We start from the raw sequence: 24,210 nt of genomic DNA, 5'->3' as shown, positions 1-24,210 counted from the left end.
ATGGCTGGGAGAGCTGCAATGACGAATGCCTCGGAGACCAGCTTTGAGCAGACGTGCTCTCCCTGTGACACCCCGCAGCACTGCAGACCAAGGGCTGCGAGACCCAGCTCACATTCAGCAACCGTCAGGCGCCGGGACAAGCCTCCTGTAACAGACAGCTTTCCATTGACCCTGTCCTGGCTACTGAGCCTCCCACAGGGTCCTGAAAACTGGCCCCGCTGTCAGAGAGAGGGAGAGAGAAGCTGCCCCACGACTCAGCACTGCGGGTCTCCTGCAGTGACCCCGGCAGTGCCACCATGATGGGGAGGGGGAGAGGTGGGCTCAGTGGGGCCAGGCAGAGCTGCCCCAGCCAGGGCCAGCCCCACGAGGAACCCGACTTACCCACGCAGAGCAGTGCCACCAGCTGCTGGGACCCTGCACCCACCGACAGGGCTGGCGAGGGTGGAAATCACCAGAGAGCAAGAAGAGAGCTGGGACACCAGAAATGTTATTCAGTGCTCACCTGCCTGCTCCCCAGCCGACCTGCACACACCCCCTTGTCCTAAGGGGCTGCTGTGTCACCCAAACGAGACGTGTCCAGCACTGCAGGATAATCCAACAACCCAAAAGCAGCCAGCCAGGAGGTGAGGAAAGGGGCACAGGCCTCCCTGCCAGCCCCAGAGCCCTTGCACCCCAGCATGGCACAGCACCGAGCTGCCAATAACCACCATGGGGCCAGCTGGAGCCGTGGGGCTGGCGGGAGGGGACTCTGCAGATGCTCAGCAGGGACATCCACGGTTTTATTCTGAGCTCACAATAACCCTTAATCACCCGTGAGCTGCTACGCAGCAGCAAGAGAGGAGCTCCGTATCCTTATGCTGACGGGGTGCTCAGGAGCTGGACACCACCGCCAGCGGACGAACGAGGGGCTACCACAGGCAGCCCTCCGGAGGGAGAGAGGGTCTTTTTCAGGTGGTCGAGTCCCACACCCCAGGAGTCAAAAGTGGTGAAGAGGAATGCTCTGAAGAAACTCCTTCCTCAAAGACCAAAAGGGGACACCAAGGGCCCTCCAGCCCACAGAGGTGAGCTCCCTTCACACTGGCTCATTTCTGGTGCAGCTTAAGCAAGGGTGCTGGAAGGTAATTTAGATTCAAGGGTAAGCACTCGAGAGCCAGCAGTGCCAGCTCTGCCATGGCCCACACAATGTTACCTCAGGCCTGCGTGCATGCATTTTCATCCTGAGTGAGGCAATGCTTTGTGGAAAATATATAAGCACGTAATTAAAGGCTGCATCAAAACTCGTATGCAAAAGAGCCCGAATTAGGAATTAGGATGTAAAGGCAAATGTAAATTTTCACAAGGTTGGCTTTCGGAACCAAAATAATGTTTGTTTGGTTTTTAGTGCAGTTTTCTTGCGAGCCATTTCGTATGACTTTTCTTTTTATGCACAAAAATAAAGTCCGATCTAATGGTGCCAACTCATGCCACATAATCCAGAGGGCTCAAACTGCAAAACCGTGGCACCGTGGTACAGCCGCTGCCCACTGAGCTGCAGATTTGTATGCTGGTCATCAGACAGGGATTGCGACCCAGGAGGAATAGCCATACTGCCAGAGCCCCCAGGCTAGTGTGCTCCTGCTCTGTTCCCCCGTAGACATGCCGGCCCTACCAGCTCCTGCACGCGGGGCTGTCCCGGACGAATTCCACCCAAGCACCTTTATCCACCTGCATCCCTGCTCTGCAGCAGCACTGCTCCTGCCCGACGCGGGGCATGGCAGCGTGTGGTCCCGCGGCAGGAGAGGCTCCGCAGCTTGCGGAGGTTCAGGACGGATGCTCGGCGGGCAGGACGCTGCGGGAAGGTGGACCCCTTGAGCAGCCCCACCACACAGTCTGTCTCCATCCGTGCATGCCATTACACACACCAGCACCCAGGCAAGAAGAGCTGTGTCAAACACAGGCATTTTGGGTTTCTCCCCAGGGCCTCTGCACAAAGACCAAACCATCAACCACAGACGGGGGAAAAAAATAAAAAGAAAAAAAAAAAACCTAAACCACACGCAGCAGAAGGTGCTGGCCTCCCACCTGCACTGGCACATTTTCACAGTCCCCCAGAGCCTCCTGCTGCAACCACAGACACCTCAGCCTGCGGACGGCTCATCTTCCCGAGCGGGAGATTGTGCCGCATCCCACTCGAGGGTCCCCCCGGGAGGGAGCAGCCTCCGTGTCGCTCTGCCCCGTCCCACACGCCTCTGCCACGCTGACCCTCGCTGCTCTCAGCGTCTCCCACCAACGCCAAGTCCCAGCGGAGCCTGATGAGTCCCCGCTGCCTGACCGCGGAGACATGCAGAGAAAGACTTCAACCACACTGGCAGGATATGAACTTCCCGTGCGGTCGGGGCAGGAGGTGACAGCTCCGGGCGCCTCTCACCACTCCGAAACCGGCTGCTCTTCAGCTGGGAGGACAAGCAGACGTCTTCAGAGCTGAGCGGCTGGGGGGCGTCAGGGCGACGCCGGGATAACCAGCCGTACCGAACCACCCTGTGGGCCAGCAAGACCACCTCTGCAAGAAGAGCCGTCTCCAGCCTGAACCCCAGCACACAGGCATGCAATGAGGTGGCTTCCCTCATCCACTGCAGGGCGGCTAGTGACTGACAGGCTGTGTTCTGGTGCAGGACAGAAAGATGTCCGTCCATCCGCCCTTCCCTCCTTCACACCAAAGTTCAAGTGTTGCTTCTCCTCGGCCCAGAACCATGGTGCTCCACCAGCAAGGGCAGGCAGAGGGGGTGCCCGCCGGCACGGGAGGAGGACATCTCCCCCACCCTCCCAGCAGCACCAGGCTGTGCAAACCCGGTGCTGTAGTTGCAATGTAATCGCTGCCTGGGCACAGCGAAGATCCTGCCTGCAGCCAGCTGAGGGGCAGCAGCCAGGAAGGATCAGCATTATCGGCTTCCGAGCACCCTGGAGCCGGGGCAGGCAGCAGACGGCTGCTGCCCCCACGGCAGGAAAGACTGAACTCCCACAAGCACCTCCCCTGGCCAGCTCTGCCGCCCCTCGCACGGCCCAGCGGCACCAGACGCTCCCCAGCATCTCCTCCCAGCCGCACCAGGCGAGCGGCTCTGCCTGCAAACAGCTCCCGCGCCCTCGGCTGGGCTGAGCGCCGGGCAGCATCGCCCCGCGGCTCCACCACAGACCGCCATCCTGCGAGCCACGCTGAAAGGAGCACTCATTTACACTCTCCCCAGAATCAGTCTCTCAAGCTCCCACTAATACACACGTCTTCTGAGAGACCCTGTGCCCAAATCCCCTTCTCCGGACAGGCGCCTGCCTTGAGACCACAGGGCCTCCCAGTCACCCCAGCCAAGTCCTGCCGGCTTATTTAGAAAATCCCATTTGAGACTGACCGTGCACCCCATGCCGCTGGTGCCTGGCCACCTGGAACGCCCCTGGAACCCGTGCCACAAGCGGCACTTGGGACATCCTCTGCCTGCTTGCCTCTCACTGCTCCACTTTGGGGACTGGAGAAAAGAGATGACCTTCATGTGCCCCCCTCGTCCCCGAATTACTGCCCTCACCTCTTCAAAACACGTGCCTTATTTACAGATGGCACCTTTCAGCTTCAGCCTCTAATCACCCTTTTGCCTGCAAAACGAAGGACCGCTATCAAAATCCAGCTCCCTTAAGATATGTGAGTCTGATCAAATAACCTCTCAGTAGTCTCTACAATACAGCAGGGCTACTCAAGTCCCCTTCTATGGGTACATCTCGCAGTCTGGCCATTAATTCACGAGTCTTTCTGAATCCTCCCTGATTACCCAATGCTTTCCTTCTGGTATAGACACAGCAGAACCAGGCACCGCCGCAGCAGGGATCACCCTGCTGCCAACCCTCCCCCTCTCCCACCACGTTCCCCACCAACAACCATCACACGCACAGAATCCACGCTACCCCTTCTGTCCTCAGCACTGCACTGGAAACTCATTTTCCACTGATGAAAGAGTACAGTTCCTCAAGTCTTCCCAGTCACGGGACACAGTCCCTCACTCCCCTCCATCAGGGACTTGCCCACCTCAGTGCTTGGATTCCTCCCGTTTCTGTCACTTCACATAATCTTTATTAATTCAATCAGGATTCCTGATTTTTTTTCCCAGTAATGGATACAAACGCTAAATGCTACAAGGTGAAGAACAGATCCCACAAAGCCCACCACAAACCTAGCCGCTCTAATACAAGCTTTGTTTACAGCTATATATTGAGGTCCCAATGTTTAATCCATTTTACACGTTTCACATTGACCACAGACTCTTCTAGTTTCTTCATCAGAAGGCCACTCTGTCCTAAACCAAATACCATAAAGAAGTCTAAACATATTATTTAATCATTAACACCTGCACCTAATCACTCTGCTGGGGAGTCATTATCAGCATTATGGAAAACAGATCCCATCAAGCTACGATACTTGGTGCTCATTCCCCCTCCTTTAATTCTTCATTAACTGAGATTATGTCAGCCTCTCTGCTGCTTTCCCAGGGATCGATATCAGGCTAACTGGATCGTAAATAACCTGAGTCATCCCATTTATCCTGTTAAGGCTGGCACAGCGTTAGCCTGCTCCAGTCTCAGTCATCCTCTCATTGGGGAGCCACCAAGAGGCCAGCGACCAGACAGCTCCGTAGCCAGCACCCCCGGGTGCCAGCTACCCGAAGCTGGGAATCTTAAAATACCTGATTTTGGTAGCTGCTGTTCAACACTGAGCAACCATTCGAGGGGAAGTACTTCACCTCCCCAAGCACAGGACAGAAATGCTGCTACCACGCAGCTACTGACAACCAGTTCATTTTATCCAGCCATGGAACACCACCAGAGTCAGAAAATGTCCCTGTTCCTAATAAACCTCGTAATTCCTTATTGCCACTAACCACGCTGGATATAGGCTGCTTCTTGTGTCTTATTCCTTCAGGTTGCTCACTTTCGGTCTTGGCTTACGTTCAGTAACACCAACCTTTCCTCTGTTAACGATTAATTATATGACAGTCTTATATTTCAGATGTGCCACCTCTTTTGTACGCCAGGCTGAATTTTGAAATAGGGTAGCTTTCTTCATTGGCTGTGGGGCTTGGGCGTTTTGGGCACAAACAAGACATTCTTTAGAAATGCGTAATTATTGCTTGCATTCTCTATTTGTTCTTTCTCCTAAATACATCAGCTCAATAATTTTTTGTTTGTTTGTTTCGTCTTTGTGACATCAACCCTTCTAAAGCAAATAGTAATGGGTGAGTGTCACACAAGCACCATCACCAGAAAGAGCATCCCATCAGTTCTCAGCCCTTCTGGGAGTTACGGAGGGCTGTAAGGGGAAGGGGAACATCCCGCCCTCCCTCCCTTGCCCATCCGAAGATGAACTGGTACGGAGGAAAGGGCTGGAATGGCTCCCAAGAGATCGCTTGGTGGAGATGTAGCAGAAAACTCTGCTGGGAACCTCCCACCGGGATGCCCAAGGCTGGCACCGACCAGTACCACTGGTAACACCACAATACCAGACCTGATAACTTTGGTATTCACTGTCCAACGCTGCTCTCGTCTAAAACTGCAGTACAATCAGGGCACCAGAATACTGTCTGGCACGAGCACCAAGCAGATGCAATGGCCGTTCGCACCTCGCCTGGTCTCTTCTTATCTCTTTTCACATTTGTCTCTGCGCTGTGCTGGGGACAAGGTGAGGATGAACAGCACCGAGCCGTTGAGGCTGGCGAGAGCGCGCTACGCCAGCATGAGTGCAGCTACCGCTCCACCAACAAAATGCTTCTGGGCAGCACGTGGGGAGGTGTTGTGGAGGGAACGAGGACGCCCAGGGCTGGGCGCTCACCCTGGAGAAGAGCATGAGGGAACAGAACTTGCTCAGCCTGGAGAAGAGCTGGTCTCTAGGGGAGCTGAAAGCAGCCCTCCATCACCTACCAGGGTCCTCGAGGTGGACTGAGCTCTGACCCTCCTTTGAACACATAGTCAGGCTGATGCAGGCATCTAGGAAACGCTGGCATCGCTTTCAATACCATGGGGCTGCTCAAGGGCCACAGCGAGCCGTGCTTCAAGTGCTGAGTCCCCTCCACCGTCTGCATCTGCCCACGGCTACCTTCCAGCTTTCCAGCACTGCAGGCAACGTCTGAGCATGCACACCGGCTCTCTGCTGCCTGGAGAGCTTACTGCAAAATTTGGGAGTGCCACATACTGAAGGCAAGCCTGGATCCCTATGCTCGTAACCCCCTTTCCCCTGTACTAAAGTCATCAGAACAAACACACAGAACTACAACATTCGCTCCATCTTTAAACATCCTTGACATTCGGGGTCTCACTGGCCAAACCGCGAATCTCCCTGAGCTGCTGAGCTGCACCGCAGGCTCTGGTGCAGGCTGGGAACTCCTTAAACAGGAGGGATTTCCTGCAGGGAGCCGCGTGCCGGTACTGCTCGGCCCTCCCTGTGCCTCTGCCACCGCAACCTCGCTGTGCGTCGGGGAACGGCGGTGCCGGAGGCCACAGCATGCTCCCCAGGACCACGGCTTCCCTCCGTGGGAGGGATCTGCACGGAAAGGCGGTGGCTGCACAGCTCTCGGAGCGGGAACGTAAAAGCGGCTGGGAAGGAACGGCAGCGGCACGTCCCAGGGTTGGAGTCCAGCCCGTGGCGGGAGCCAGCTGCAGGTCCCGCGGCACGGTGCGGTGCGGCGCAGCGCACCACCGGAAGGGCAGGAAACAGGAAACCTGCCCGGGCCTCGGACGCGCAGAGGAACAGCCAGCTGGTTGAAAGGAACTTTGGAGAAAGAATAAATTAAATCAGGCTCAGACAAAAGACTGGTTCACAGAGAATCGGACAGAGCAAGCCTCTCGGCAGGCAGCACCAGAGCTTCAGGAGGAGGAACGGGCTGGAACAAGTGTGGTGTTTGCAGGCAAGCACAAAAAGAACAAAAAAAAAAAAAGTCAGATCAGCTCAAAAGCGTTAGTCAGGATAGCAGAAGCAAAGACAAAGCATTGTGAAAGGACCTTAAAATTCTGAGTAACTGGGTGACAGAACAGTAGATGATCAATGTAAAGTGGCATGCTCTGAGAAAAGTTAATTCTCATTTTACATATACAATAATGAGCTCCGATTTCTTGTTACCACTCAGATGAAGTCTTGAGGTTATTCTAAACAGCTTTATGAAAACATCAGCTCAGCAGCAATCAAAGAGCAAACAGAGTACTAGCAATTGCTAGGAAAAGGCTGAAGCACAAACCAGGGAGCATCGTGACGCTCTCGCCCCGATCCGCGGCATGCGGGCCGTTGAAGGCTGTGCACCACCTGAGTGCCATCCCTCACCCTCCCCAGCGCTCCTGACCCAGATCTCAAAAAAAGATAGAAGGGAACTGGAAAAGGTACCAAGAAGGGCAGGAGATGATCAAAAGGATGGAATAGCTTCTGTACAAGGAGCCTGAAAAGGAAGATGGCAGAGGGGGAATGAAGTCTTGCATGTCTGGAGAAGAAAGGCCACCAGGGAACAATTTGTTCACTGCCTCCTCCAAAACACAAACTAGGGGATATCAAATCCAATTAATCAGGAGGCAGCTTCAAAACAGAAAGAGATCCCTTCACATGAAACATCCCTAAGCTGTACAATGCCTTGCCAAGGGATGCGGCGGGTGCCGAGCTAGCACGCGCTCCCACGATGATTCGGCAAATTCAAGGACAAAAGCTCCACGCAGGGCTACGGGAACACGAGGCGCTGCTTTGGGCTCGGGAGAACGAATGTCCCGCAGCCCAGTTAGTGTGTTCCGGCCCCCGGGCACAGGCTGGGTGGCGGCAGGGGCCAGGGCCACGGGCTGAAGAGCCCACAGAGCCGCTTTTGCGACGGCACGACGAGCGGACTCGCCTCGCCTCTCCCCCGCGGGCCTCCGCGTGTGCAAGCAGGGCTGCTGGCAGTCTCTGCGGTTTAGGTCGTCAGAAGTCGCTGCAGCAGCTGAGAATCAGGGCCTCGAAACTTCGCCAAACTGACTATTCAAGCCGAAATTTTCCATGCTTGGTCTCTGCATTAGGCTGGTATTTTTAGAAGTTTCAGCAAAAGCAATTCAGACATTTCCAAAAATGAGGTTAGGGAAAAATAAGGTAGCTTTGCCAAAGTTATACATTTTTCCAGCTTTTACTGAGTTATTTGAAGAGCTAACAGTCCTCTGCAGTTCAGAGCTGGAACTAAACGGCTGGCTCGGGGTCATCCTTCGTTCAAGGGGATGACTTTTGCTGCCTGTAAATGTGCACCCAAATCTGGGGAGGGGGAACAACTCCTTTGAGAGCTGCTGTTCACACTTCTCCGTTTATGCTGCTGGATGCAACAGAGACCCTTTGCTCTTAATTCAACCTACTACAGAAGGAGCAGACACACCAGGGAGGCAACTCAGCCTTGGCTTCCACACGTTAACAACTCAAGCTGAAGATGCGCAACAGCCTAAACTTTAGGTTGGGCTACACCAAGATACAGGCTGCAGCAGAACAGTTTCTACCTTGACCTGCTAGACTGCTTCCTTGCTGACAGCCAAAAAAAAAAAATTTAAAAATACACAGAAATACAAAGGCACTTTTGATTTTAGCACTTCTTACCTTTTGAGTGCTTGATTTATAATTTTATCACCATTGCTTAAGTTTATTTGAGTGCTATCAGCTGTATTACATTTGCATTCAGGCTTTTCAGCTGAGATCGAGGACTCCTTCTGCTGAATCCTGCATACTTTGTCAGTGATAACAGAATACAAAGACAGTGGAGATCATCCCTGTGCCATTCAGTTGCACTTGCTGCACAGCACAGGTTAGGAAAACCCACTCAATAAATTCAGCATCAAAATAATCTCTTATACCTGAGCTGGTGTGGACTTTTATATGCAAAGAAACACCAGGCTTTGATTTGAGGCCTTGCAAGTATTTACTGCATCTCTAGAAAAGTTACTCCAATGGTCAGATACTCTCTGACAAAAATGAGTACTTTAAAGCTGAATCCAGGTAGCTCTGGGCTCCACCCAGCGGGTCACACTCTGTCCCCAGCTTCTACATTGACCTGGTGGCTTTCAAGCCCCATACTATACTATTAGCCATTTTCCCCAGGCTTTAAATGATTTTATGGCTCTTTTTGTAATTATTCACATTTTTTAAAAAATAACAAAATTATAGACATTAAAATTACATACAGTACCTGTTGGTGGTCTTGTCACCGCCATAAAAACATCACCCCTCCCCTCCACGTTTGTGAGGTAAGTTCGAACTCACGCTACGTGCCTGCGTAGCTGGGTCCCGCAGAGACTTTCTCCCAGACTAACCCAACGATTGGGATGTTGCACCACCTGAATGCGGCCAAACTGCGGCACCTTCTACGGGACTATAAATGATCTATCATTTCAGGTGATGCCTGGGATGAGTTGGAGGTTATTGAGGTATTTGTTTGATAACTTTCTTACATTGTATGATGCATAAAATATTGTGCCAGCTTTAAAAGTGCTGTGGTTTACAGGAAAGCCAGTAAAGGCAGAAATACATGCAAACTAATTAAGGAACTGAGAGTTTACGTGGGAGAGCTTACACAGAAGTTGCCCTCCTTACATTTGTGTGATGTCTCGGTGCCCAAAGGACAAAGGAGCAGGTCCCGGGAAGAAACGGACTCCTCTTCTTCCCTTCTGACCTTCCACCACAACATGGTTTTCCAAAGTCAGCAAGATGCTATGGCTTGATCTGCAAGCCCAGCAGTAAAGCTCTCAAGAAAGCAAACAGACCAGTAGACCTTCTATGATCATGTTTCATGGGACTGAATCCACCTCCACCCACAGGGGACCATGGTGGCTGCGAGATTTCACTCCATGTCAGCCCAAAGCATTACCTTAGACACGGAAACAGGAGAAATGCCAAGGCCAGAGCACTTGGCAAGGCAAGGCAGCAGAGGACCAGGAAGAGGTGGGCTGAAGGTGCCAGGTCTCCAAGCCACCTGAGAGCAGATCTGTTCTAGAGACGCTGGGTTCCATGGGGCTCTGCAGGGAGATGCTCTGCTGAACCCCACCAGTCCCAGAGTGACCTGTCCTCACTAACACCCTGCTCAGGAGGCTACCATAAAAAAAGTGGGTCCCATCACATGCTTTCCTCCTCCTCTTTTCAAGCTGAACTCAAAGCCATCTGTGTTTTAGATGATCTAGTCACCCTCAGCTCTCCTACAGTCAATGGAGAAAAATAAGCACTTTCAGTGCACAAGTCATCCAACCTACTTTGCACTCCTACTTCAGCCTGCGGCTGACTACACAGGAGCCTGGGGGAACTGACTCAGGTGGTGTCACCTCCGTCACAGCCACCTAACGCTGAGTTAGACAACTCCCCCAGCTTCTGGATCCCACAGCTCCCTTCGATGACAGCCTGCTCAGCCAACATGGCATGAGCAACACCATGCCTTGAGGCACCTCAAGTCAAGAACACTGGCCCAGGTTGCCCAGAGAGGTGGGAGATGCCCCATCCCTGGAAACGTTCAAGGTCAGGTTGGACGGGGCTCTGAGCAACCTGGTCTGGTTGACGTCCCTGCTCATTGCATTCTAGGTTTCCATCAGGACCCCAGGGGACTAGGCAGGGTTTCCTGGACCACCTTTCTGAAAGCAGGTATCCATATCTCTGCCTACGGGCAGGGTTGCGCCTCCCCTCGCAGTCCAGGCAGACAGACACACCGTACCTTGGAGCAGCAATCGTGGGAATGAAGCAAGGGCCTGCAGCTCCAAAGGACCAGAGCGCTCGCCACCCCAGGCTTATGCCTTAATCACAAGATTGCTCTATTTCCATAGAAACAGCAGAATTAGAGACTTCAGTTTAAAGACAATCACCGACATCAGGTGTTTAACTGCTAAACCTGTCAGCACTCCTGTCTGCAGCGCCAGGGGAGGAGACAGCACCCCCCACAGCACTGGCCCGCTGCAGCCCTGCCAAAGCGCAGCTGAGCCGCCCCCCGGCCCTGCCACCGCATCCAGCCATGCGCGGGCAGGAACACCCCATCGGTATTTACTCTTGCTTCACTTACCGGTCAGTTAGGCCTCCAGAGAGCTTGCCCTGCATCAGTACGTTATGAGATGGAAGCTCCTGACCGATGGCGGGTGAATCCAGTGCTTGCTTGTACCTCAGCGACTGAGCTTGGATGACGTACAGCAATCCTGCTGACCAAGGCTTCCCTGGTGCTTCGGCGGTAGGAAAGGCTTTCTGTGCTTGTGAGTCATTCAGTGAGTTACTGGATAGCTTCAGGCACTAGTATGAGTATCAGCCGGCACAAGAAGAGGCTAATGCCTCCTCTTTCACCTGACACAGCAAAGCACTGCAATTGTTATGGTCAACCCGAAGAAAGAGCAGCGCGGAGCCAAGGTGCTAATTACTATCGCTTGCAGAGGGTTACCCTGTCCAACCCTGCTGTCATCACTCCATCTTGCAGCCACAAGCCTTTCTTGAAAACAAAGCTGAGAAGGGCCCAGGCAGCATCACAAGCCTTTTGAAACAAGTATCTTGGGTTTGCAAAACACAACATCGTAAGCTATGATACTGGTAGCATCATCAAGGCTGTTGAGCTAGATCAGGGGAGCTACCTGTACCCAGGAAGCACTCGGGTAACACAGAGGCTTCTCCCACGAGAGAGAAGAGCTGCCTCTCTGTCTTCTGCCCAGCCAGGGGTCCACTTCAAGTGGTCACTGCACAAAAGTCCCCTCTTGGCACCCTGATGCCTTGGTACCGCTGTGGTCGGCATGACCATTAGCTAATGGGTCCAGGGAGTCTGGCACAACGAGCCTCTCTCCTCTTGGCCATTACGCCCTAGTCCAAGGACCAAAACTGCCCAGTCCAGCTCAGACTACGTGCTGCCACGAAGACGAACAGGCAGACATTGGGTAAGAGATACTAACGGTGAGGAAATTTGCCATAGCCCATGCTATCTGCTGCCTTGCCTATGACTGGAAGCCACTGGAAACCTGGCCATGAGCCAAATTCCTGCCACGATTATAACCACACTCCTTAAGCCCTCCTGCCGGGTCAGGACAGCATCATCCTAAACTCTAGGAGAAAACTTCTCACCCACAGAAATCCTAACCTGGCTCCAAGACAGAGAGCTCAGAATTGGAGAAGATGGAGGGAAGTCATCTTGTAGAGCAGAGACTGTGGGACACAGCAAGCCTGCCCTGCGCCAGCGAGAGCTCCCGTGGAGCCATCTCCACCCTCGTGCTGGCAAAGCTCCGTATCAATACACGCAAGTGTGGCTGAAAACTACATCTACAGCTGATCTACCACGAAAGCTGGGTGTGCTTTAGGCCAGACCACCGTTCAGCCTCTGGAGAGATCTCCCCAGGGTACAGTTACACACACCTGCCAGCCCCAGACTACCTGTAAGGACAAGTACAGGCAGGGAAGAGCCTCTCTGACCTCTGGTCCGTACCTGCTGCTCCCCGCACAGAGCCCTTGAGCACCATGAACCCTGCAGTCACCCGTGCTCATCATGTTGTACAGGAGGCCCAGCCTGCTTCTCCATAAAGCCACCACATGCAGGACTAGGGTGCTGATGGGGAGGAGGCATGACATCCGGACACCCAACAAGATCATATCTACCCCTGGGGTTCCCCCAGTGCATACCCTAGTTCCTCCCCACCCCAAGGGTTCAGCAGCCAAGCAGTCAGCCTGCCTCATGTACAGCTCCTCGCTCCATCCTTTCCTCTCCTGCCACTCTTGCTCTCCTGCCCGCAGTCTGCCTGTCCTCTTCTCCCACGCCCTCTCTCCCCCTCGTCTGGCCGGCCAGGGCTGACACCCCCTCAGTGAGCGGAGGGGAGCGTGCGGCGGATGCTGCAGCGGGTGCCTCTGCCTGGCAGCGGCAGTGAGTCAGGCAGAGGCAGCGCAGCACGTGGGAGTCTGCTGGCTGAGTCACCCAGCGCGGCGACAGGCTGACTCACCCTCGGACACAGCGCTGCAGGGTGGATGGATGGACGGACGGATGCCGGCTGGCCGGCAGATGCTGCCGCAGCAGCTCCAGGTGCAGGTTTCCTCCCTGCCGCGCTGTGCCATCCTGCTGCCAGCGGTTCCCCGAGGGCCCCGGCGCCGGGCAGAGTGCCCGCCCGGCAGTGACGTGGGCAGGAGGTCTCCCGGCCGCCAGCGCTGCTTCAGGGACTGCTGTTCCCAGATACGTGCCAGCGTCCCTGCTGCGGTGCCCATCGGCTGCCCCCACCCCAGGAACGAAGCCACGGGCCAGACAAGCCCTCAGCCCGACCCCCACAGCCACCCCCCCGCCGGCTTCCAGCACCGCGGCTGCCCACCCCACACCCCACACACACACCCACCGCCCACCCGCTCCTCGGCCTCCGACACCCCCTGCCCTGGGCACGGGGCAGCCCGACGGCTGCCCACGGCACCTTCGCCAGCCCGGGGCAGCTGGCAGTGCCGGGGCACCAGGCTGTACCCCTCAGACCAGGGGGACCGAGGGGACCTCACCTGCCCGGTCCCTCTGACCACTGCCGCCCTCTTCGGCTGGAGGAAACCGCACACCACCTACTTCAGCAATAAAGTAACCCAAAATCTCATTAACTGTACATTTATTTTAGTGTGCCACCTAAATCCGGCACCTGCCACTGCGGTTTGGGATGGGCAGAATTAGCTCAAGGAGAGGAGGGGACGTGGGGCTGGGGTCAGCGCTGCCGAAGAGCCCAGCAGACCCTGCGCTGCTGGCAGCGGGACAGCCCCAAGCACACAGACAGCCCGAGACAACGGGGAGAGCAGCAGAACAACCAGCACTTGAAAAGGAAAGCAGGGTGCAGCGGTAGGGACCTCGCTCACCGACATGGCCCCAGGCAAACCGCGTGGAGGAGGAACGGGGACGGTGACAGCCCCTTCCTACGGCCCGTCGCTGGCGGTGGGAGCGGGGCTGTGGGCACAAGAGCAGCTTCTTCCTGCTTAACCCAGAGAACAGAAGGTAGCAGGGGATGCAAACAGCTTTCTAAAGGCTGCCGGGCACTGCCCGGGACCGAGAGGCCGTCGGAAGCGAAGCCCCCGGCCCGCAGTACCAGCTCCGGCACAGCTCACAGCTGCAAATGCTGAGCCTGCTAGACCTCCACATGGGTCCAAGCCCAGCCAGGGTCTCTGCCAGACACCGGCCAGGACAGGCGGGAGCTGCGGCTCGGCTCTGCAGGCACCTCCGTCTGGGCACCGCGCCTGACAGCGGGACTCCAACCAAGGCGGCCTTCCAGCGCGAGGCCGCGCTGCCCGAGCCAGCGCTCTTCGTGAACCCGCGGGCGCTCGGGGTCCCTGCTCACGCTGCAGCAGCCTCGGCTGGCGACAGCTCGGCAGCAGCCCGTGCACCTCCTGCAGCACGCGCCCGCTCGTTTCTGGTCACTGCGCGTAACGGCAGCACTCGTGGGAAAGCTTTACACTGAGAAAATGGGGTTTCGCATTCTGGGTCTGAAAGGGTACGTGGCTTGCTTTCGTTTTTTATTTGCTTGGGTTTTTTGTTGTTGTTTAGGGTTTTTACATTTTCATGATAATTTATCAGATAGCCAAAAAGCCCCACACTCTATAAAAAAAATAAAACCTACCATTTGGCTAAGACTTGGCCTAGCTTAGGCACCAGTCACATCCAAAATACCCAAAAAAGGGTAAGAAATGGGGGGAAAAAGGAGGAAACAGATGTCAATAAGATCTTGAACACAGGAAGTATCAAAAATTGGTATAGGAAGCTGAAGACTTCAGGAAAAAAACGTTTTTCAACAATGCTAAGTACAACAGGAAGCAGCTTTGCAAAATAGGGCACCTCCACACAGCTCCTGCAGGACAGACACAGCAACAGAATCACTGCGGCAGATACCAGAGAGCAGAAGTGCTCCGTCAGTCCTCACTCGATGTCATGAGAGGAGATGACTGGAAAACTCATAAAGAGTAAATAAAGAGTAAACACAAAGACAAATGTGTAATTTCAAAACCCTTAGCCAAAAAAAAAAAAAAAGAAAAAAAAAAATCGCTAAAACCATGTAATTTTAAATTAAAAAAGGCAAACAACTTGAATATAATGGTCTTATAAGAGCAAGGCCACAGATAGGACCACTTTCCTGCTTATGATACTTTTTATTAAATGTTGGAATAACAGATATTCAGGAATGACTGAAAGAGAGTGAAGTTACCCCAGTATCCAGAAAAGAACCCACAGACTCCCGCAGTACCCATCAGCTATCTGGCTTGACATCAGTCCCCTACAAAGTAAGGGGAAGGATTAAGTGGAACTGATTTTAAAAAAAAAAAAAATTGCAGTTATAGATCTGATTTCATTCTTCCAGGTGTTTGAAGCATCGCTGATAAAGACAATTCTGTATATATTTTCATAAAGATGTGAATTATTACCATACAACACTCCTATTATAAATTAAAACTTTGCGAAGCCATTCCTGATAAATGCAGTAAGAACTGCCTAAACGACTAGTCTCTGGGAACAGCCAGAGAGAGTTCATGCTAACGGGTGAGCAGCTGTCTAGTGACACTTCGGAGCTGTCCTAGTGGTGAGGGGAAGCTCCAGACAACTGGGAGAACGCCCTTGCCGCGCCGCCTCCGAGACATGCAAGGTAGCAAATGCTGGAGACGCCAGGACAGCCAGCCCCCCGCCAGCCCCCGCAAGGACCGCGGAGCACACCCTTTCGGAGGCCACCTCCAAACACGCGAGGAACGAGCGGGTAGCCAGGAGCCGTCAGCAGGGACTCACCACGGCAGATCACCCGCACGGAACCTCCCTGCCCCAGGGAACAGCTGGGCTGAGGGAATGCCACGGACGACCAGGGTAAGGACGGGCGGAAGCAGCAGTCAACGCTCGATAACCAGCTGCCAGCCAGCAACGAGTGGAGTAGCCCGTGGGTCAATACTGGGCCAATACCCTGCCATGCCTTCATCGACCACCCATGTAAGCACAGAGTGCACCCCCAGCAATCAGCAGATAACGCGAACCCGGGGAGGGGCAGGTGGATATGCTGGACAGAGCTCTAATGCACAAGTGCCACAATAAACTTGGACTGGGGGATGGGAAACCTCATGAAACTCAGTATGGAGACATGCAGATGTCTGTTAGGGGCAGAAGGACCCCCATGGGGCAGCACCCTGCTGGAGAAGAGCCTGGGGTCAAAGCACACGCCAGGCTGAGTACGAGCCAACAGCACGTGCTTACGGCAAGGAGGGCAGACTGCATCCCAGGTCATGTCAGGAGAAGCATGGTCAGCAGACTGAGGGAGTCTATCGTGTCTCTCTACTCAGCACTGGTGAGGCTACACCAGTTTGGGTCTCCCCAGTTCAAGACGACTGTTGAAAAACTGACGAGGGGCCAACAGATGGCTACCAAGCAGTGAGGGGCTTGATCTACACGGTGACACTGAGGAGGTGGGCTTCCTCAGCTCGCCAAAGAGGCACTCTAATAGCATCCTTCAGCTACGTGCAAGATGCAGTTGAACCCCTCTCAGCAACAGCAGACAATGCAACAAGGGACAAAAGCCACACGTCACGGCTTTGGACCACAGGCTTGAGTATTAGAAAACACTTCTCCGCTAAGGGAGTAGCACCTGCAGAGACGCAGTATCATTTCCATTCTGAAGAGTTTTCTAGACTCAGCCAGAGAAAGCCACAGCCAAACTAAAGTAACGTTGGTGAGAATCTGACTTTGAGTAGGCTGGACTGGAGATTCCCAGAGACACAGCACTTCTTTGACGGTATGAACAAATCAGTACCAGAGCTGGGGCTATTCAACCCTTACTTGCACTATTGACTTGCATAGAGAAAAAGAAAGATTACAGTTGAAAAACATCTGACTGATGCTGTAATTTGGAGGATCCAGGACCAGGGCGTGACTGAGTGATCCGAATCGCTTTGCAAGCTGAGCCCACTCAGTAAAGCATCATTTTGTACTGCCCAGGGCAAGGTGTTTTGACCAAGGGTTACCAGTCATCCCCATAGGATGGGGGCCCAAACCCTGGGAAAGGTTCAAAGGTCCATGCAGATGAGCAGTTCATCATTAGTCCACAATGCAATGCTGAAGCAAGAGAGCTAAAAGATCCTCAGATAGATACTTAAAAAGAACAGTCTAGAGAGAAAGGAGATGGATTTACAGTAAATGTAACTCTGGTTGAGCCAAATAACAGCATGGTGTAGTCTGATTTTTTTTTATTATTATTTTAAGAACACTGGGTAATGAAGAGCCATAAAAATTCTTTGAAGGCCAGAATAAATTAACTCAAAGAGACGTTTAACGAGCATTATGTGATTAACTTGCAAAAAGAACATCAAGAGATAATTGATTATAAAGTAAAAGCAAACTTTTCAGGGAATAATGTTCAGGTAAAGTTTTATTTAGCCCAATCTAAAGAAAGAAGTTTAAGAGAAAGGCTCTTTAAACCAGATGAATGCAAATTAAAAATTAAATGCTAACTATTAGTAGCTGGAGGAATCAACAACTGGAACAACTGCCCAAAGGAAACAGTGGATTGGGCACCATTGCAACGTGTTGCCCAGGGAGGGTGCAGGACCCCCACCCCGGAGGTTTTCAAGACCCTTTCAGCTGGACAAAGCCCTTTGCAACCTGCTCGGACGGTAACGCTGACCTCGCACGGAGCTGTGACGTTGCACTGGACACCTCCCAGGGTCCCTTCCAACAGGGACAGTCCTGCCGTTCTCCACCTCTTGATGTTTTTCAGTCCAACCTACACATTTGTCAGGGAAATGCTTCAGCCAAACAATTTATTAATCTAATAAATAACGCGAGTTTTATTAGTTCACAATACACGGCAAAATAATGGAACGGACACTCCAATATCAAATTCTGTCTTTAACAAACAAAACACACAAAACCCAGCAGACTGGGCTCAACATACTTTTAGGCATTTTCTCCTCGCAAGAGGAGTGTACTTTAGTCTCACCCTCTCAGCCCTCGCCTCTCACCATCACCCTTTCCTTGTGCCCTTCCACCACAAGCTCACTGAACGCCTCATCACAGCCACATCACGCAACCCTCTCTCCAACAACCCGCTTTCACGCCTGGGCTCCCGGGCAGAAGGGGTGGGCAGATTCTCCCACACCCATATTTTATTTGCACCAGGCCACACACCAGTTTGTCCTCCAATTTTATCTTAGACTCTCTCCAACTTAACTTCCACATCTCACAGTCTACCAAGGCATCCTTCCCCAAATCCTCTGAAGAAAGCTGTCAGGAGGCGGCAGAGCAGAAGCGACTGTCCACAAGTTCTTATGATGTATCGGAGCAAGGACAGCAAACTATAAACAAGAGACTCCACCAAGGCAGACAGACGTTACTGAACTCCACAGGCAAGATCTTACTGGAGGCAAATCCACAGTGGGGAAAAAAAGGAAAAGGAAAAAAAAGAAAGGTTACAGAAGCTGGCAGGTCCTCAAAGCAAGGGTGCTAATGGCACAAACAGGAATTATCCCTGTGCAAAGGAATAACAAGCGTGGTAGGAGACCAACTTGGCTAACTCACGAGCTCCTTATTGGTCTCAGGCACAGGAAGGCACGCATGTGGAAAGTGGAAATTAGGTCAGATTAATAAGGATAAATACAAAAGAGTAGTATCAGCACCACTGACTGAACTCAAAACAGCTACAAAGAGGCGACTAGCAAGAAACAGCAAAGACAAGAAGCAATTCTCATGTATGTCAGTAATCAAAGTAACAATGTGAAAAATATTGGTCTGTTAGTGGACAGAAAAAGCAACTGAGAAATGACACGGAGGACAAAGCGTTTTACGACTTTTGCAGATCTTCGCTACGAACAGCAAAGAGGTGTCTAGCACAAAAAGCAGTGGCCAAAGAACATACCTAAGCTTTCAGTAAAAAAAAAAAGCAATATCAGATTTTTATTAAATTGACCCTGGAATGCTTAACTGTCTGCAGCAACCTCGGAAGAGCTCAAGCCCTGAGAGCCCTCGGCTGATGGAAGGCAATGGCACTGAAAAAGGCAACAGTAGTGCCCACCTTCAAAACGAGAGAAGCTGAGAACTCACTCTGATTCAAAACATAAAAAAAAACCCCACCTGTAAGTCCCTGGAGACAAGGCAAGCAATAGTACCTCTGGATTTATTAGGAACAGATGGTGTCTAACCAACATCAGTTCCTTCTGCCACAGGGCAACAGACCTTCAGCACAGCGCAGAAGCAGACGTTAAGCATCACGCATTAAATAACGTTTCTGACTCTGTTTCACATGGTATTTTCAAAATTAATTTAAGGAAGGCTAAAACTACTATAGGCTCAGAACAATACTGATTTGGTAACTATTCTGAGAATACTGGGCAAGTAGTTAATTGGGCAATCAGCTTGGATTGGGCAAGGTTTCTCCTAGGTTCAGGTATGTCCAATATTCTTATCAACCAACCAGAAGATGGAAGAAAGTATGCTTACTAAAATTGCAGGTGGCATGAAACTAAGAGTGACTGCAAGTATTAGAATCCCAAATAGCTTTGTCGAATTGGAGAAATTGTCTAAGAAGGATTAAATTCCAAAGGGGCAGTTGTGAAGGTCTACACTTACACAGCATCAATCATTTGCCCAAGAACAGGACAAAGCTGTGGAATAGTTAGCAGCTCTTCAGAAAAGGATCTGGGGGTCAAAGCAGATCACAAACCAACAGGAGTCAGCAATACTGTGTTCCTGAGAAAAGGCAACCGCCCTGTTGAATCACATGAACAGAGACGAGGCTGCAGAAGAAGTCCAGCACTGGCCGAGCGCTGCACCCACTTGGCGGATGCGCTGCAACCTGGGTACCACTTTTCAAGGGGGACGTGATCAAGGGGAGCGAGTCCAGAGAGCATGAAGATGAACAGAGGACCAGGAAATGTCATGGACAAAGACCTGAACTTATTAAGCCTAAAGAAGAGGATTCTGCTACAGTTTTCAAGTATGGAAAGAGGCTGCTGCAAAAAGGAAGGGAATGATCTGTTCCCTTGGTCCTCGCTAAGTGGCTGAAATTGGGAGCAAAAAAGATCCAGGTGGAACTTTCTAAGGAAAAGGACAGTTAAACACTGGAAGAGATTTCACAGAATTGTAGAATGGTTTGTGTTGCTGCAAGGGATCTTCAAAGATCATCCAGTCCAACACCCACCCACCCCCCGCCACGGGCAGGGACATCTTTCACTAGATCAAGTTGCTCAGAGCCCCGTCCAACCTGGCCATGAACACTCCCAGGGAGGGAGCATCCACAGCTTCTCTGGGCAACCTGTGCCGGTGTCTGACCACCCTCATAGTGCATTTCTTACTTATGTCCAATCTAAACCTACCATCTTTCCGTGTAAAACTGTTGCCCCTTGTCCTGTTGCTACAGGCCCTGGTAAAAAGCCTGTCCCCATCTTTCTTATAGTCCCCTTTAAGCACTGGAAGGCTGCAATAAGGTCTCCTTGGAGCCTTCTCTTCTCCAGGCTGCACAACCCCAGCTCTCCCAGCCCGGCCTCACAGCAGAGGGGCTCCAGCCCTCGGATGAATTTCACTGCCTCCTCTGGCCCCGCTCCAACAGTCCACATTTGTCTTGCACTGTGGGCATCGCAGCTGGACACAGCGCTCCAGGTGGGGTCTGACAAGAGCGGACTAGAGAGGAAGAATCCCCTCCCTTGCCCTGCTGGCCATGCTTCTTTTGGTGCAGCCCAAGATACAGCTGGCTTTCTGGGCTGCAAGCACACATTGCTGGCTCATGTCCAGCTTTTCGCCTACCGATATCCCCAAGTCCTTCTCTGCAGAGCTGCTCTCCATCCATCCATCCATCCCCCAGCCTGTACTGGTGACTGCCCCAGCCCAGGTGCAGGACCTTGCACTTGGCCTTGTTGAGCTTCATGAGGTTCACATGGGCCCACTCCTCCAGCCTGTCAGGGTCCCTCTGGATAGCATCCCTTCCCTCTAGCCTATCAACTGCACCACTCAGCTTGATGTCACCTGCAAACATGCTGAGGGAGCACTCAGTCCCACTACCTATGTCATTAATAAAGATATTAAATAGCATTGATCCCAGTATGGACATTGGAGAGACACCACTCATTACTGGTTTCCACTTGGACATCTGCTGTTGACTGCAGCTCTTTGGATGCAGCCATCCAGCCAATTCCTTACCCACCTAAAATCCATCCATCAAATCTATCTCTCTCCAAGCTTTCTACAGTCCCCTGGGAAGGCTTCAGATGTACTGTCACTGACAGTCTGTTAAAAGGCGGTTAGACAAACATTTCTCAGGAAGAACAGACATCTTGACCCTAGACAGGGAGATGGGTAAATGATCTCCCATTGCCCTTTCCCGTCTCGCCAGGGGATCGCACAAGGTTGTTCTTGCCTCATGTGCACACTCTGGGCTCTTCTGGACCCTGCCAGCTACTCCTTCAGGAACCGAACTGGCCACAACACTTTGTCCTCATCGGCCCCAGCAATTCTTTTATTCTCTTGGTTCTCCTGCTAGTTCTCTACTGCTTCTTTCACCAGCCTGACAAAGATCATCCTCACCCCCCACGTTCAGTTTTGCTATGTTTTACAGGTGTCTCACATGGCTCTGTCCATAGCACCTTCTTTTCTCCCTTCACGCTTCTTCTAGCTAGTCTTATGCTTTAATTTAATACCATCTCTCAGCTCCATGTTGATGATTCATAGTTCTGCCTTTCTATTCCTGGACTGTCTCCTGTCCGAAATGAAGTCTCAGCTTATTTTCTCCTCCAGCATTTCAAGTGTGTACCCACAAGCCCAAGCTCAACATGATTAAAGAGAGCTGTTACTAATCCCAGCTTTGTCCCCTCTTCCACCAAGCCTTTGCCATTCGATGCCCCGGGATGTTACTTAGACCCTATGTGTGAGTTAAGGACACAGAGTTAATGGACTTAACTCTCCTCTCCAAATGCTGGTTGTCCCAAAACCCCTACAGAGCTACACAAGTTACAGTCCCTGAAACACAGCCTTTATCACCTGGCCACACTGTCAAAGAGCCCAGGCTTCCATTCTGTATCAATCACTATTGCACCCTTCCCCCAGAAATTGTCTATAACACATAAAATCATGCCTCATCCATATTCAGTCAGAACGCTGCTGCTGCTGCTAAAATTATTTTCCTAACCTCTCTTTCTTAAGCAGGCCAACCCTCCCTTCGAATCCCCCCTCCGGGTCCTCCTCTTCTGTCACGTCAACTGCAAGCTGCTTGTCTTCACCCTCCCAAACTACTCATACATTAACAACTATCCTTCCTTTGCTGGTAAAGAGCTGACTCTTCTCCCTCCCAAACTACGACAGCAATCTCCACTTCCCAGCTGCTAAATTTCAAGCAAACACCTCTCTATTTTCTCCCATTTGTACTTCATGTTTGAAAAGAGCTCTCTGTAAACAAACTGAAATCTGCTGTATTATCATCTTTCAAATTGCTCCATAAAGCTCTCCTGTACCTCATTCTCACCAGAAACATTAAACACAACACGGGTTAGACGACTGCCATGTTAAGCCCACGTCCACAATGCAGCCCATGCCGCCCCACTGTCTCTGTGTGCTCCCCACTTGCTCATCGGCATCCGCCGCTCATTTTTAAAGAAACTACAAGACCTCTGCAGCAGGGCTGTCTTTGCCCTGCGTTTTCGTAGCATATTCTGCAGGAAGAACCTGACCGGTAAGGCTCCAAGGTGTGACTCAATGAAAAAAACAGTAACAGAAGCAGACTCACACCGAACCGTTCCCAAACAGAAGTGCCACGGTGCTTTCAGCCCATCACCGCCAGGGACAGCACCAGCCTCGCCCGCCGGCCAGCAGCGCCGTGCCATGCATGGATTTGTGCTCCACTCACCCCCATTCATTCCTCTGGGGAGTGTGCAAGGGACGTGCGCTCGATAGAGGCTGATCTGAAGGTCAAAACCCTTTTCATTAAGCACAGGAGTCACTGCTCAGCTAAATATCAAAAGCTGTCCAAAAAACAACAGCAGGAGGCAAGTGAGCAACAAGCACGCTACAGGGAGCGAGTGTCCACTGCAGCAAGTTGAGACATGAGACAACAAACCTGAAGCCAGCGGCTCCCAGCCCTCCAGGACTAGAGCATCGGCACAAGACCAGGATTTCGGATGCAGCAGGCAGCAACCAGCTTGCTGTAACTGAGGCGCAGTGCTCTCAATGACTGAGTGGGTTTCATCACCTCGCAGATCACATGGAAAGAACAAGATCTCACACATAACCCCGGGCAAGAGCTTCCAGAGTGACTCACGCAAACCAGAGCTTCCAGGGCTGAGATGCGGCCCCACGGCAGCGAGCCACTGAGGACAGATGCAAACGGCCCTTTCCTGCTGCATGGCACAAGCTGGGTCGCTCTGCTCTGTCCAGGCATCTATTTTCTTGGATTTGTAGGAATTCAGAGACAGCAAGGGTTTGCCAGGTTTGGCTGAAACTGGACAGCAGGTCTGAAAGTTCCTGTGGCAGGGCAGGCTAGCAGACATAGAAGAACTAATCTTAATCGTACAATCCATTCCCTTTCAATAGGGAAGCAGGCTAAAATTATCTTGAATTTTAGCCTTCCTACCTCAGAAGACTCCTTGCTTTCTCTACAACACTTCACAAAATCCACCTGAATAGGCATACCCCAGCTTCAGTGCTGCTAGTGATGCCCAGAGCATCGCAGGAGGCGGCAGAAGGAAATAAGACCACAGTTGCGTTTTTCATGCAGGCAGAAATAAAACGGTCATGGTTTGTTCACTCTGTGCAGCTGCTCTACAGGAGGCTCTGACTCGCAGAAAGTCCTGGAGGAGGATTTAAAAAAAAAAACAAACAAAAAAAAAAAAAAAAAAACCAAAAAAAACACCAGACACCAAAGTAGGAAGGTGGGATCACAAAGAGAAAAGAACTCCTCCAGCCCAGCGAGGGATGCAACAGAAGCATGATGGTATTGCTGAGGTGCTCGCCAAGGTTAAAAGCTCTGATTAGAGGCATGTTCCCAGGGTAGCTCTTGTACCCCTCAGTTTCTAATAGTTCACCTTTCCTATCAGCCCATCGCTGCTTCTTTGGAACTTGTGGCCATTGCCCACACCCCTCTCATTCACCACCAGCTAAGAGTGTGACCAGGATTTTAGCTCAATGGCTGCCACCCCATTGCCCAGGGCACCAGGAACACCCAGTCTTCCCCAGCGACTACTTCTGGTGAGAAGTTAGGACCCATTTCACATCAGCCAGCCCATCTGCAAACACAGTTTAAGGTCCAGATCTGACA

General features: G+C 52.0%; 2 protein-coding genes across 3 annotated transcripts in view; one reads left to right on the top strand and one right to left on the bottom strand.

Annotated features, from left to right (window-relative positions):
- AGAP3 (ArfGAP with GTPase domain, ankyrin repeat and PH domain 3) overlaps positions 1-24,210 on the bottom strand; it is a 153,564-nt gene that overhangs the window by 121,584 nt on the left and 7,770 nt on the right. The window lies entirely within an intron of this gene.
- The window catches only part of ATG9B (autophagy related 9B), a 116,727-nt gene continuing 97,169 nt past the window's right edge, over positions 4,653-24,210 (top strand). Inside the window, exon 1 of the mRNA XM_075082105.1 lies at positions 4,653-4,665. The gene's annotated coding sequence lies outside the window, so the exon portion shown is untranslated. The remainder of the gene's footprint in view (positions 4,666-24,210) is intronic.

This window comes from Phalacrocorax aristotelis, chromosome 2 (genome assembly GCF_949628215.1).
Source record: "Phalacrocorax aristotelis chromosome 2, bGulAri2.1, whole genome shotgun sequence".
NCBI classification, from domain to species: Eukaryota; Metazoa; Chordata; class Aves; order Suliformes; family Phalacrocoracidae; genus Phalacrocorax; species Phalacrocorax aristotelis.
This window is presented reverse-complemented; position numbering and strand designations above follow the sequence as displayed.